Here is a 15,826-nt window from a genome sequence, read left to right as displayed (position 1 = left end):
GCACTTTAAGCAGAAAATAGGGCCAAATGATTCTACTTTACAGAAACAGTGAGTAGGAGGTTAATTGTATCATTCACTTTCCTAAATGTTATAAGAAAACCCATCAGCTGAAAATCAACAGAGGAGTTTCTTGATATAAGTAAACTTGATGCATGAAAATACATTTACATTAAGAATTTATACAGCAGAAATCACAAAGATTCTTGCAAGTAACAAGTCGCCTTCCAAGACTAAAAATAGTAATTTATTTATGTAATTTACAAAATGTGATTTAAACATGCTTTACAAGGCTCAACGATGTATTCAGGAAACCACTTAAAGATTCATGCACATATAAAACTGCCCCTGTTGAAACTACATCCTTAGGTTTGAAGAAGTCAAAGTTTCACGTTACTCTCAGATCTGTCCAGGAACCCCCTTCATCAGTGAAGTCTCCTCCTCCTCCTCCTCTTCTTTCCCTTCAGGGCCCCATCCACCCTGCTCCTCACTCCCGAGATGTCAGTCAAATTCCACTGAAAATCCTTCTTTGGCTGCAATTACCTTTGTTTCTTTGCTCCAGAATTTCTCAGAACCTTGAAGAGGCTAACGAACACTGAGAATCACCAAGAATGGGCTGCAGTAAAACACTATCTCTTGCTTCCCAGAACTCCAAGGACCACACCTTGGAAGTTAATATCCTAGTGAAAAGGATTCACTTAGCTTAGCTGTTGAGTTTCCTCCACTGGGAGTATTCTTCAGCCAAAAACTAAATGTCTATCCAGGCCAGCCATACGCAAAGACAAAGGGAGCTTCACCACCCAAGTGTCATCTGAGGACCTGAAGAACAGCCCAAGAATCATTCCTCTACTCACTCACTGCCCTGATGTCTTAAGTTTGCATCATTATAGTAACAACCATCAGCTAAAAAAGCATCGCCTCCTTTAGGAGGCCCAGGTGAAAACAAAAATTCTCAAATGGCTGCGTTATGAAACAATATAATGGAGACTTAAGTGCCCAGATAAAAGAAAAGTGACTTTCTGGGCTGTATTTTTTGTTTCCTCCTTTAGAAAGTGAAAATCTTTCTGAAATGTATTATATATTTCTTACTTTTCCTCTGTTTGCAAAAGTAATAGATGTTCTTTGAATGATATTAGAAAATAAAGATAAACGCAGACAAGAAAAATTACCAATAACCTTAGTCCTCAGTCAGAAGCACTTGGCACTCTGAAATATTTCTTTCCAGTCCCTTTTCGGGGCACTGCAAGGACAGGAATCTCTGTTTGATCCACTGATGTATACATAGTGTTAAATAAATACTTTTTTACTTTCTGTATAATTTTTGTATACCTTTGTATATTCTGTATACTTTTTATACATACTTTTTGTATACTTCTCGTTTTATAAATTCATTCATTTTATAAGTTCAGAACTATACACACTGTTTCATAATCACTTTTCATGTCACGACATACGGACGTTTCCAGGCTATTAAACCATTAAATAACCTTCTACATCTTTGCTGCTTACCCCTCTTTTTCGAGAGATAGATGACTCACTGCTTTGTGGAGAATTACAATTTTCTGTCCGACTTCTAATAACATTTATTTCCTTATATTATGAGTTACCCAAGTTTACTCATAAAATTTTGGTAAACATAGTTGGGCTTTACCCAACTGAGGATATATACACATACTATTTTGTAACTTGTTTTCACTCACAGTGCGTCCTAAACGTTTTCCTATCTCCTTAAATATACTTCTACGGTTATTTCCTAATTTTTTTAAACAAGAATCCCTAGAACCCAATTCCACAGGATCTTCATGAGTCAAGGTCATCATTAAGAACATCAATAAGTGTAACATGCTATAGCTATGAGTGCAAATGACAGGAACACAAATCAGGGTGAATGACCCCAGAAGATGCCCTAAATCTGTTCTATTCTATTGGTTTGTTTTTCTTTTTTTAAGTTCTCCAATATGAAGCTTTTTAATCGGTGGTCTCTCCCTCATGAAAGTAAAAGAGACATAAAACAGCTCTCAATCAGTCTAAGTGTCTGCCAAGGGAGTCATTAATTCCAACAGGCTTTTCCCAAGTAATATCCCTACCCTCCATGTAACAAGGAGGAGGAGGAGGAGGAGATTCATTTTCCTGTTCCTATGACTTGGGTGATTTCAAAACCACCTCTATTATTTCTTAATCAGTAATGAAAGGTCTATGTCAACAGTTTCAATGAACTTTTCTTTGCCACAGTCAGTAAGAAATGCCTCTCAACACCTCTGAATTAGTATAAGGATATTTGGAGAAGATTTACTTCAACACCTGCAAATTCTCTGCCATCATTCATCAGAAAACATTTCTGCACTGGTCATAGTTTCCTCAAGCTCTGTGGCTTAAGTGATTAACCATGACCCAAATTTGAGGCCCAAGCAACTCTGTGAGCTTAAAGATGCTTTTTAAAAAACATATAATGATCTGATGATCTTCCCTGCATAATGAATCAACTTCTTCATCAGATCTATTCGAAAAAACACATTTCATATTCTAGAGGCATACTACTAAATGAAAGAGGCCGAAACCATCAGGCAAAAAGAGGTTACATTTACCAGAACTAACATCTAATCCTGTTCCTATGCAATGGATACTACAGTTGTCTGGTTACCCAAGTGGATGTAGGCAAGCAATCTTTTTAAATTATCTTTTATTGAAGATACAGAAAGGGCATGGAAATAATTGGCACCATAAACAACAGGCAAAATCTATATGCAATTCATCCACAGAACTTAAAACTGCATCTCCTACATGACAGGCATTCAATAAATTTTCGCAACAAGTAAATGTTCTCAAACAATAACATTTTTCATTTACCAAAAGTCCTGATGGGAACCATCAGGATTAGTATATATGAGCTCATTCAACCTGCCTCTTATTCCACTACATTCTGGGGGAGACTGCACAAACACCTGCTAGGGGAAAAGTGGCCAGTCTTATCCTGAGCCCCTAGTTTTGTCAGCATTATAAAACTGCTTAAGGGAAAGCCCAAGTTCGAAAAAACCTGTCCAAAATAGCCACAGCTGGTCCTGCAGTTCCGTGGTGTGCTGTTTCAACTCAGTTACATCAACCTTCCAAACGCCTCCCTTTGAAAGGTCACAATCACTCATTAGAAAATAAACATAGGTCAGTCAAACACATTTGCCTGAAGCAAACTGGAAATTCGAAGAAATGGCCTTCACCTCGATAGGGGTTGAGTCCAGTCAGCTGCCAATTTATTTTTTGACTTTGAGAAAGTCTTTTCTGCCATCTCTGTGCCTCTGTGTGAGTAGCATATGTGTGTCTGTGTGCGTGTTTGTGTGTGTGTGTGTGTAATCTACAAAATAGGAAGTTGAGTGAGATGCTATCTCTCATCTGTGATTCTGTAATGAAATGATTTGCATTTACAATTATTCTAACTATTCCAAATTATGAGGAAGAGTTGAGTTTGATTACTGTTGATTGAAAAATTGCCATGGGAGGCAATGTGGTATAATGGTAAGAGACAAGTTTGAAATTAAGAAATGTAAATATGACACCTAGTAGAAGACATTAGGAATACGTGAGGACATTTTTGGTGGCAGTCATTGGGGGTCCCTACCGGCCCTTACTGTGTGGGTTCCAGGGAAGGTAAATATCCTGAAATATGTAGGACAGGCTTGCACATGAGGTCCTGCCTTACATAATAACTGTAACACTGAAGAATCTGGATTTCAAACCACACAGTTTCTCCTTAGCTGTGTGACCTTTAATGATCTATGGTTAAGTCATTTAATTCCGAGCCTCAAGCTCCTCAAAGGTAAAATGGGAATATTATTACCAACCTCAAAGGGTTCTTTTGGAGACTAATGTATAATATGATGTTGTGGGCTTGGAGTAAACGACCATGTTCAAATCCTGGCTCTACACTTACAAACTGTGGGCCCTTGCGTGTTCAGCTTAACTTCTTTAGTTTTCTTATCCAGAAAACTCAAGAAAAACGTTTTGACAGGGTTTGACGAGTAGTGGCTCCATGCATGTGAGCTATTATTACTAGTGCAGGGTAATATAGGTGCTCAGTGGGTGCTCCCACTCCATCGCCACTCAAGACCACATTACAGAACCTAGATACACACGTTCAAAAGCTCAGTAACTATACCCATCTCAGATCACCCAGACAATGACAATGAGTAAAAAGGAGTAGGGCCTATTCATTGCTGATATTAATCGACATTTTAACAAACTGTCTTTCAAACAAATCTGCAAGCTAGTGTTTTGCTGCTGTGATGTTGCTGTTTTTTAAAGACATACTAATAGCAATGACTAATGAGGCACAGTATATACAGAGGTTTCCAGGTGTGTCCCACAATATAATTAATAGTCTAGAGGATTAAATGGCAAAGCCATTAAATTGTAAATGCCTGAAATAACATTTGGTTGAAATACCTTACTTTTTGAAGGAAATGCTTAAACAGATGTGATGTATTTAATCACCACCTTTTCACAATTGCTGGCAGGATGGAAACTATGTTAATCAAGCTAAATTCTAAAACATGACGGATCATTCACACAGTAGGTGTTCAAATTCCAGCTTTACCAAGCCCAAGTTAAGCTTCCTAAGATTTTAAATGGATGTATACTTTGATGGAGAAGTTAATAACAAAGGATATATAAAGATATACCTCTCAATATCATTTGTAAAAGCATTAAGGTCTAAATGGGGCTGGTTACATTCTGGTCACTCCATACACTGAATTGTGTAGCTATTAAAACAACTGGGATAGACTTACATGTGCTGATATGTAATCATCTGCAAGAAGTATTTTACAATGAAAAGAGCAAATCATGGAATAGTGTGCATATTGTATGCAGAATACGTTTGTATGCACGTAGAACATAATGGAAGAATACACAAGAAACCTGAATCTGGGGAAGGCAAGGGAGGACTGGAAAGCAAGGAAAGCTTTTCACTTTCCATATCCTTCTGTGTTGCTTAGGGAATTTTTTAAAATCTTGTGCATGTATTTTGTTTTAATTTTAAAGAAAAGCAACTATTTAACTTCTTTTTAAAAAGTAGAAGACCAGATGCTCTTCTCCCTTAATACTGAATCTAATGTATTAAATGAAAAGCATGACAAAGGCAGGTAGATTTTTAAAAACAAAGCAGAAAATTACAGTCCCCTGCTTCTCCACAAAACTGCTAACATAACCACCTTTCCTAAATGTTAGCAGATGAGGCATATACTTTCCACAGATGCCTGTGGGAAATAGGCCTACAAAACATTTGAAAAGTCTGTTTTTATTCTGGAATAAATAATTCTTTAATGGCTTTAAATTTCTCGCTGCCTTCATTGTCAAGCAGGTTGTAACACCAAGCACACTGTCTTGCATAAAGTAAACACCACAAAAAGCACTCTTCTGGTTGTCATCTGTTCTTTATCCCCCAGCCAAATGCCTAAGGGACTGGCGGAACCTGCTCACGTCAATAAATATCAATGTACAGCTGGCTCACTAAACAGAATCACACTGTGTACTCTGCCACCCCCCACACCATGCCATCACCCTCACCACTACCACCATCCAGAAAAGCAGCCAGGCACCTGGGCGCACACAGCACTAGCAAATGCCCTCAACTGGCCCATTCCTCCACAAAACTCAGGCCAGCCCGGCTGATACTGGACAACAGTGGTCATCTATCCCAAGAAGAAAGAGACGCGGCCAGAGCTGCCCCATGGCTCCTAGACTCCTAGTTTAAAGGCAATCAATCACCCCTGGATCCTCTTACACCACATTCCTGGTCATCACATGGTTTTGGGAGGAAAAAACCAACTCCCTACCAGCACCTAGGCCTGCCTACCATGCTGGATCCATTCAGTACAAGCCGTGTGATCTTAAACAAATTGCTTAGCCTCTCTGCCCCTCAATTTCTTCATCTGCAAAATGATACTGGTAATGCCACCCAACTATAGCTGACAAAGCTAGGTGAAGATAAGGCACGCAAAGCTTTTGGTACATAGGTAGCCCTTCATGTGTGTCAGCTAATATCACTGCCATCATCTGTAGGCATGACACTGCAGCAGCCTCCTGTTTGGTCTCCCTAATTGCACTCTAGCTTCTACTCAGTAGTAAAAGTGACCTTAAAAGCAAAGAGGGGTGAGATCATCCTGGTTACCTGCATCCTCCTCTACCCATTAAAAGTGACAATGGCCCCCAGCTTCCATTAGAATGAAGTCCAGAAGCCTCCATGTAAACCTCTCCAGGTCGCACTTTACCCACCATTAACTAGAAGAACTTTGGCTCCACCCATACCTCTCCCCACAAAGTAAGATAAAGGCCTCTGCCAGATGCTCCCAATACTCCTTTGTTAAACTTTTCACACTTACAATAGGAAGAAAACTAATAAGGACCATTCTGCACTAGAGTGTGAGCTCCATTCATCACTACACTGCTAGTACCTGCACAGTGACAACTCAAATAACTGTCGACCAACAAGAAACATCGGGACCCATCTTTTCATAGATGGGTCCATACAACCCATAATTGTGTTATAGCTGGAAGACACGACAACACGGCTTCACTGTTGTATCACACTAAACTTTTCCATATGGAGCTGAATGGAACCAGTGAGACTGTAAGAAAAACCAAAAGGTAACTGGGTATTGATTAAATTCCACATCCTTGAGTTGACCAGTTCAGACCAGATGATTCATCCACGGATCATCTAACACTGGGTCACTGAAAAGCATGACTCTTGGTTACAAGCTTCACTCTGGAAATATCTTGTTTAACATATTTGAATGCGAGCCCCAAGTTTGTTCTGCACTTTGCTTTTCCTCTCGGGATGAGAAAGCTACTGCTAAAACACTCAGAGTGAAAGTACGCTGATATTACCCTGCAGGGAATTCAATTTCTAAGAGAAGCCCACACATTTTGCATTGGACAAGTTGAAGAGAAGGAAGACTTCAAGCAACTTAAGAGTTAGGGAAATAAAATTCAAGGATTCCATGATTTCCCACCACCTTTCCTTTGCTAATGAATGCTAGTTGGGTGGACTGGAATAACTTAACTTGAGAAATATGTGACTGGAATAAAAATCCCTTTTATCCTTCGGAGGGTGAAGTTCACGGCCTATCACTTCAACCCCCTTTTTTCCCTTTTTTTAGCCATTAATTTTAATTGCGGTAAAATACACATAAAATTTACCATCTTAATCACTTTTAAGTATATAGGTCAGTGGCATTAAGAAAATCCACAACACTGTTGTGCAATCATCACCACCATCCATCTCCAGCATGTTTTCATCATCCCAAACAGAAACTCTGTACCCATTAAACAATAACCCCACATTCCCCCTCCCCACAGCCCTTGGAAACCACCATTCTACTTCTGTCTCTATAATTTTGACTACTCTACGTACCTCAAAAAAGTGGAATCATACAGTATTTCTCCTTTTGCGACTAGCTTATTTTACTTAGCATAATGTCTCTAAATTCATTCATGTTGTAGCATGTGTCAGAATTTCCTTCCTTTTTAAGACTGAGAAATATTTCATTGTGTGTATACATCACATTTTGTTTATCCATTCATGCATCAATGGACATTTGGGCTATCTCTGGGCTATTGAGAAAAATGGTACTATGAACATGAGGCTGCAAATCTCTCTTCAAGATCCTGATTTCAATTCTTTTAGGTATATATTCAGAACTGGGATTTCCAGATCATATGGTAGTTCTATTTTTCATTTTTTGAGGAACCACCATTCTGTTTTCCATAGCAGCTACACTATTTTATATTTCCACTATACACAGGGATTCCAATTTCTCCACATCCCCGTCAACACTTAGCATTTTCTAGGGTTTTCTGATAGCAGCCATCCTATTGGCAATTCTTTATTTTATTTTCTTTTTTTAAGATTTTATTTTTTCCTTTTTCTCCCTAAAGCCCCCCAGTACATAGTTGTATATTCTTCGTTGTGGGTCCTTCTAGTTGTGGCATGTGGGACGCTGCCTCAGCGTGGTTTGATGAGCAGTGCCATGTCCGCGCCCAGGATTCGAACCAACGAAACACTGGGCCACTTGCAGTGGAGCGCGCGAACTTAACCACTCGGCCACGGGGCCAGCCCCAATTCTTTATTTTTTTAACTTTAAAACTGGTTAACTGAATTAAACTTTTGCCTCACCTAAGCAATCAGCTAAGAATGTTAACAAACCTGATTCTCATGAGTATGCTGAATATTTATCTTCTGAAAGGTAATTTTAATAAAGCAGCCAAGATTTATTTTAAAAGCTTTGGACACAAAATCATCCTGTATTCAAATCTGAAACTGTCACTTTTGAGGTAGGTAAAGTACCTTTTCTAAACCTCAGTTTCCTCATTTGTGAAATGGAGCTGTGAATACCCATTTCTTAAAGAAGTGGGGAGAATTAAATTGCAAAATTATATAAAGTGCTTAGCACGTACCTAGTATCTAATAAGCACTAAAAGACTGACAGATGATGATCAGGAAGAAGGTTTCATTATTACTAGAATGCAACTGAAAGGTAAGTCACAAAAAGATCTCATACTTAGCATTTTACATATACATAATCTTTCCTCATTAGTTCAGATAATATTATTCTATACAAGTTATACATACTTTCCTCAAACCTAAGAGCCAGTCATTGTAGCCAAGATAGCATTTTCTTACATATAAATATATCAACATACATATTCTTCTCCAGAGTAGGCAGGATGTCAAAAACTAAGCAGTGGTAGCATAGCACAAAATTGCACCTTTTTTCACAGTTTGAAAAATGGTAACATGACTGTCACATACTTTAAATTATACTTAATCTAGTTATACCAAAAAGGTAGAGCACACTATGACACAAGATTGTTTTTCTCTGTCCTCTAGGTTACTTAATGAGAGTTAATGCCAAATGGCTATCTTTGAAATGCATGGCTTTGGCTAAATGCACGGACTGTAATAAAAAACAACCTGATCAGCTGAAGACTGTCTAGGTATCTTTTACTTTGCATCTTTATCTGGCTTCTCATTTAAATTCACAGACCTGAAGGAAAGACTCAGAAATCATTTAACTCAAATTCCCACCAAGTAACTGCTGTTAGTTACTTCTGTTTCTGTGGACTTACAATAAATTACAGCAAAATAGAAAATACTTGGGAACCTGAAGCAGTTGTAAAAGAAGATATATGCACACTTCACATTTAAGCAAATCAAATAAATGGAAATAGATTTTAAAAATAAAAGTTAAATCAAAAGGGTGATAATTCATCATCAAAACCCTTCAAGACCCCTTACACATGTGTGTGCACCAGGCATTTTTCTAAGCACTTTACATTTATCAACACTTTTAATCTCTACATAGGAATTCTGATTCAGGTTCCATTAATATTACAATGCATTTTAAATTACTCATTAAAGTTTGACACGTTACTTTATTTATATACTCCACTGAGAAATACTTATGTAAAATAACACTCCAAACCTTAATTATGTTACCAGCTTCAGGTTTCTGGACTGTCTTCATCTGTCCATCTTGGCTGATATAAGCTCGTACTAACCTCTTTCTCTCACCCACCCAAAAGAAGTGGTTCAAAACAGCGGGATGCCCTGATAATGTCATTTGTTTAGGTTTATTAGTTCAGGTTTATCCAGGAAACTGTTTCAATCATTGTTACATTAAAATACTTTAAAATTACTTTCTAATTTCAGTAATTAAGGCATGTGGGTATGTAATTTTTAAATCTTTCTTTGGTAGTTTGAGATTTAGCAAGGGATCCCAGCTCATTTTTCAAAGAACTTGTTGGAGACGAAGACATTTCCTCTACCCACTCTAGGTCCTTCTGGCTGGGCTATGAATTAAACTCACGCGAGACAGAATAAGCGGAGAAAATCAAACAAAGCTTTATAACACATACACACGGGACAGACTCAGGAAAACTGAGCAACTCGCCAAAATGGCAGAGGTTCTCATCTTAAACACCACACTCAGCTAAAGGCAAAGGAAGAAGTTGGGGGTGGAGGGAGTCAGTTATGGGAGATTACCAGAAAAGCACAGCAAACAAGAGTGGGGTTATTATGGAGACTTAAGTCCTTGCCTTCTGCATTGATAAGAGTTTCTAGAGATAAGGTCAGCCCTGCTTCTTCTTGGTACAGAGAAGGAGACACCTTTACAGATGGAGATTTCCCTTACAAATGTAAATGTCTCTTACAAAGGGTAAGTAAATTCCACTTTTCAGAGTTTCTCTCATGTCTGCAGTTTTTAAAAGTAACCAGCCCCAAATAATCCTCATGCCAAAGAGACACATTTTGGGGTGCCCAATTCCAACCCCCCCACAAACTCTTTAACCAATCCTAGGAAAGTACATGTTGATATGATGAGTAGCTCTTATCACTGGGTCTCAGTGATCGCTGGAGCCAGGTAGAAGGAATTGGCCTGAAACGCTACTGATGACAAAACATGCCCTATAAAATAAATTGCAGAAATGAGCTTCACCACTCTAAAAGACAGAAAGACTGTACATTTTCCCCAAAAGTGTATGTTTTGACTACTTGGTATTTCTCTCTACCTCCACCTCCCTCTGAGTTTTCACTGTAATTTGACCACCAAAAAGAAGCCAACAAGTGAGAATGTCAATGCTAATAAATAGGGTACCCTGTCAGTCACTGTCTTTACTTTTTCCCTTTTCATTGGTTTTTGAAATCTGAATCCCACCCCCAGAGACAGCCACAGTAAACCCTTGGGTGTCCCTATGGCCTCTGCCTAGCACTCACAGCTTTGGAACTAGATCTGCTGTTCAGATGCATAGCTATGTAACAGCTAGGGTGTCTCTGAACCTCAGGACTCCAACCTCTGAGAAGGAACCATGGTCACACAGCTTTGGCAGCAGAGCCTGTACTGGAAGTACTGGAAGCCAGGTCTCTCGAATCCCACTCCACTGTTCTCGCCTCTGCAGAGCTTTCAACTGCTGCCCTGGGTCCTGAGGCACGGCTCAAGTGACCCAGAGATGTGGCTTGTGAATCCTGACAATTTATCCAGAGAACTAAATTAGATATAAGTGCTCTCTCACCGGAAACCTGTTTCCCTGCTCCATTTGCATACTTTCAATTGTCTTAATGTCTTTCACAGTAGTTTTCTTTTGCCCAGGATCACAAACATCTCTTTAGTTTCCCTTAAACTGAAATAGTTCTTCAGCTTTTGTCTTTCATGCCACTGATATTTTTGAAGAATATATGCCAGTTATTTTAGAGAATATCCTTCATTTTGGACTTCTCTGGTGTTTCTTCAGGATTATGTTCACATGCTACATACTTGGCTGCGGTACCACATAAGAGAAAAACATCCAGAAGCAGGTGACACCCACTGTCCCTTACTGGTGATGTTAATTTCATGCCTTGTTTAAGGTGTTGTCCAGTTTCCATACTGAATCAATTTGTGGGGAGAACAATGACACGCTTTGAGTTCAGAAACTGACTCATGCATTTGATTGGTTAATGAATACTTACTGAACACCTGTTACTTGACAGGCATTCTGATGGCACTGAAGACACTGCAGTAGGAAAACATGCATGCTCCTGCCCTTGAACAGTCTACACTCTAGGTAGGAAAAGCAGACAATGAGCAAGTAAATAAACAAAGCATAGTGTATGCTCTGGTGACAAATGCTTCCAAGGAAATAAAGGAGAGACAGGCACAGGCAGGGCTAAGGAAGAGCAACAGTATCCGCAACTGCTGGTGTGGCTGGCCCTCGGTCCACTATCCAAAACAGTGCGGAAGAGATCTTCCTAAAGCAGAGATTGTATTTTGTCACTTCCTGCTTAATATCAAAACAATAAGTCAAAACTCTGCAGGAGGCTGGCCCCAAGGCCGAGTGGTTAAGTTCATGCACTCCACTTCGGCAACCCAGGGTTTGCCAGTTCGGATCCTGGGCACCAACATACACACTGCTCATCAGGCCATGCTGTGGCAGCATCCCACATAGGAGAACTAGATGGCCTACAACTTGGATAAACAACTATATACTAGGGCTTTGGGGAGAAAAAAAAAAAAAGAGGAACACTGGTAACAGATGTTAGCTCAGGGCTAATCTTCCTCACCAAAAAAGAAATTCTCTGCAGACATCCAGGATCTTCATGGAGTGCCCCAGCCTCATTCATCTCTTGTCATCCTCTCTTCTGATTTATACTCTGGCAAGAACACCTATGCTTCCCTGCTATGGGCCCCCATTCATGAGTCCCTCCCTCCACATGGAGGAACTCCTCTCCGTTGTCCATTCACAGCACCTCCCATGGACGGTCCTTCAATGCTGAGGACTGAAGGGAGGGAGGGAAGCCAGTCCACAGCCTATCATTCTAACACAAATAAAAATAGGGCTCTAAATTATCTGAAAATTAAATGACAACTATTTATAATCATCTGTTTTAATAATTTTAAACAAAATTTTGTATTCTATATAAAGGTACTTTGTTACATTTTTAAATTACCGCAGGCAGAGCACTTAATGAAACTTGTTTGATTTTCCCCTCTTCTCTGGGTTAATTAAGGAAATTAATTTGCAGAGATAATTCCATATGATTCACACACAGACTAAGAAAAACTAGCAGGCACTTCTTGAGCTAAAACAGCTTGTAAATAAACATCATGAATATGTGAACACCCACAAGCAAGTAGTGCAGAATTCCACCTACATAAATGGACTGAGTCACACTTCAATTCAACAAGTCGTCTCTAAGTCTTTATAAGATGCCATGTCCAGTGTCATAGAAGTTTTAAAAAAAGGATACAATAGGAATCCCACTTTCAAAGAGGTTAGGTAATGTGGTGAGATGTTAAAATACATGGTGTCATTAAAACCGTAACAAAAAAAAAATCTTACGACTATTTTTTAGACAATTAGACATAATTACATAAACAATTACAGTTTTAAGTATGGGTATTTAACAAAATTAAAATTGCATCTTGCTTCATTGTCCATTTTCATTGTATGTATGTATATTTGCTGGGGGAACGGAGGAACCATTTTTTAATTTTTCTTTTTAATATTTAAAAAATTTTTTTTTTGCTGAGGATGAGTTGCCCCGAGCTAACATCTGTTGCCAATCCTCCTCTTTTTCCTTAAGGAAGATTCGCCCTGAGCTAACATCTGTGCCAATCTTCCTCTATCTTGTATGTGGCTCACCCCACAGGATGGCTAACAAGTGGTGTAGGTCCACACCTGGGACCCAAACCAAGGGCTGCTGAAGCGGAGCAAACCGAACTTAACCACTATACCTTGGGGCCGGCCCTTGTTTGCTTTTTTTTAAATTTGTTTCTTTGAGCAGAAAGTTTGCTTTGTGGACAGAGACTGTGTTCACTATGTACTATATTTGCAATTTAGAAATGCCTGGCATGGGCCTTGCCTCCTCACTGTCAACAGGCCCTGAGTGCCCAGGTGCCTGGCTATTCTTCCACAAACTCCCTCCTCCCCCAGAGGCCTCTCACTGACAAGATATCAATCTGTGGCTATGACTGATCGAAACCACTTACCTGGGTAATCATCTCTGACTGCCTGTAAAAAGATGACTCTTGAATTTCCACCTCCAGTCTCTCCCCACACAAATTTACAAATGAGGAAAGACAGAACAGCAAGAGAAGGCGGGAAGGAAGCTGCAGGCCCAGGCTCGTCCCATAACCGAGCTCCTGAGGGAGCCCAGGGGAGAGTCCCCCGTGCCGGCCTGCTTCCTTCTACCTGTTCCCGTGAGAGGAGAAAGCAAACACCTGCACACCGACCCCTCCTCCCACCTGTTCTATCTGGAAGGTTTAGTCCTTTTGGTATGCCCATAGAGTAACAAATATTTGCTTACATTTCACAACATTTTCCTAATGAGTTGCTTTTAAAGGCCTAAAATTTTAGGATTCTGCTACTTAATACTGTGCAGATATAAAATTTTGTCACGTGGGAATAGTAGGGCAAAAAAAGATGAAGAAATGCCTTCCCTTTCAATTTCCAGATCCTTAACTTTAAAGGTATTTAGGTAGATGTCCTCAAGACCTCACAGGATTTTTCTAAGCAAGTAAAAATGTACAAATTTATAAATCTAAATCCACTTTTCAATTTCAACAACAGGTCCAAAACGTGGATTGATTTGTCACAGGTCAGCAGATGAACTTATCATCTACATAAGAGTCTCAGCACATATCAATTTCTCCCATGATTATGCAAACAGAAAGATACAGTTAAATCCCACCTGAAATACAGAAGTCAAATATCAACACGAAACCATGACGAATATAAAAAATGGCTGCTAGAGAAAATTCTTTAACTCTTCATAGACTCATGTGAGAGAACAATCACCCCCACCCCACCCGGCATGCGGAGGACCACCTTACTGAAAACGAGATCCTGGATTCCTCCAAGAGGTGTGAACTCCATTTGTAACGTCTACAGAAAGCTCAGCCCTCGGAGTAAAAGTTTTAGGAGCCAGGGCTCATCTCCCTCTGCCACGGATAGGGAAATGATTAGTTACTGCCTGGGCCAGACAGGGGAAATGAACTCGCGGGCTTGTGTGAAAACAACAAAATGCTGTTTTTCCAGAACAGTTGATTAAAAACACGCTGTCCTAAGTGCAGTGAAGTGAAACGTTCCTTCCTGGTTCCAGCCCTCACAGGGGGAAACAACAGCTCTGCGGGCTCGGCCTCCGATGAACAAAGCCTGGGGTCGCCCCAGCGTGCAGACACGGCTTCCACACTCACTGTCACTCTGACAGGCTGAGGGGACAGAGGCCTCAGAGACTCAGGAGGATACAGGGTTGTCAAGATATGTTGACCATATCGCTGCATATATTTCACGGAGCAGGTTACTAAGATGGTAAAGGTCTTAGAAAGAAAGAAGGCCAAGAAAGCTGGGTAACTTATACCAACACTATGCTGTTTTGTAGCTACACATCCTCTCATGTTCCTGGGAACCCAGAAGCATGTTATACCTCTCTAATCAAGAGAGAAGATTCTAAATAAGATGGCCTATATAAATGGTGACCATATTTTCCGTCTAAAAGTTGGGATATAAACTGACAAGTATAAACACACATCTGAAATCTATCAGGTAGAATATCTGAAACCAAGGCACACAAAATCCAGAGTATGTCATCACCCTACCTACCTTGAAAGACTCCCAGGCCCCTCCTCTGCAGATCTGGTTCCGCAAATCTGGGTGGTGCCTGAGAATCTATATTTTAACAAGCACCCTGAGGAGATTCTTATGCTTTGGCAAGTTTGGAGAACATTGGATTGGACCAATTATATTCTACAACACTTAGTTCTCTTTAAGATAGTTCTAGCTTTAAATCCCATTTACTAATAGCTTCAACAATGTTAGCTTATAAATGGTAACAATAATGAATATTTGTCTTCTCCTAACCCCTCAAATAATAATTCAGTTTGGTAATACTCATTTTAAAGAACAAGATTAAGAAACTTGTACAAGGTTACACAGCTAATACGTAACAGAGGGAGTATTCAAATAGAAGTGACTCCAACAGCTGTACTTGTGACAATTATATATAATGCCTCCTCTTTCACAAGCAGAGATCCTGTTCACTTTTTACAAGTGATGGTACTTGATTTGTTCCCAGAAGTCAAAAACATTTAGGAAACATTTCTGAATTATTTGTCCTTTCAAATTACTGGCTATGTACAAACCGAGAGATTCAAAAAATTTATCTCTAACGGAAGGTTTTTAACCAGTGCTACCCTCAAATTTCTCCTTTAAGGAAAATGTGATCCTCACCTCCATACCTTTCCCCTGAAAGTAAAAAAGATGCAATCCAAAAGTCACTGCCCCCCCCAAGAAAAACAATTAG

The 15,826-nt window shown here is 39.6% G+C and overlaps 1 protein-coding gene across 35 annotated transcripts in view; it reads right to left on the bottom strand.

Annotated features, from left to right (window-relative positions):
* The window catches only part of SGMS1 (sphingomyelin synthase 1), a 279,683-nt gene that overhangs the window by 135,124 nt on the left and 128,733 nt on the right, over positions 1-15,826 (bottom strand). The window contains exon 1 of one of the 35 annotated variants that reach the window (XM_070562285.1): positions 14,358-14,549. The exons of 29 other annotated variants lie outside the window; for them this stretch is intronic. The gene's annotated coding sequence lies outside the window, so the exon portion shown is untranslated. Of the gene's footprint in view, positions 1-13,514; positions 13,804-14,352; positions 14,550-15,826 lie in introns of those variants that run through there. 5 more of the 35 variants (XM_070562273.1, XM_070562262.1, XM_070562178.1 and 2 more) reach the window with 5 other exon arrangements.

Source organism: Equus przewalskii, chromosome 1, assembly GCF_037783145.1.
Source record: "Equus przewalskii isolate Varuska chromosome 1, EquPr2, whole genome shotgun sequence".
In the NCBI taxonomy this organism is placed as follows: Eukaryota; Metazoa; Chordata; class Mammalia; order Perissodactyla; family Equidae; genus Equus; species Equus przewalskii.
This window is presented reverse-complemented; position numbering and strand designations above follow the sequence as displayed.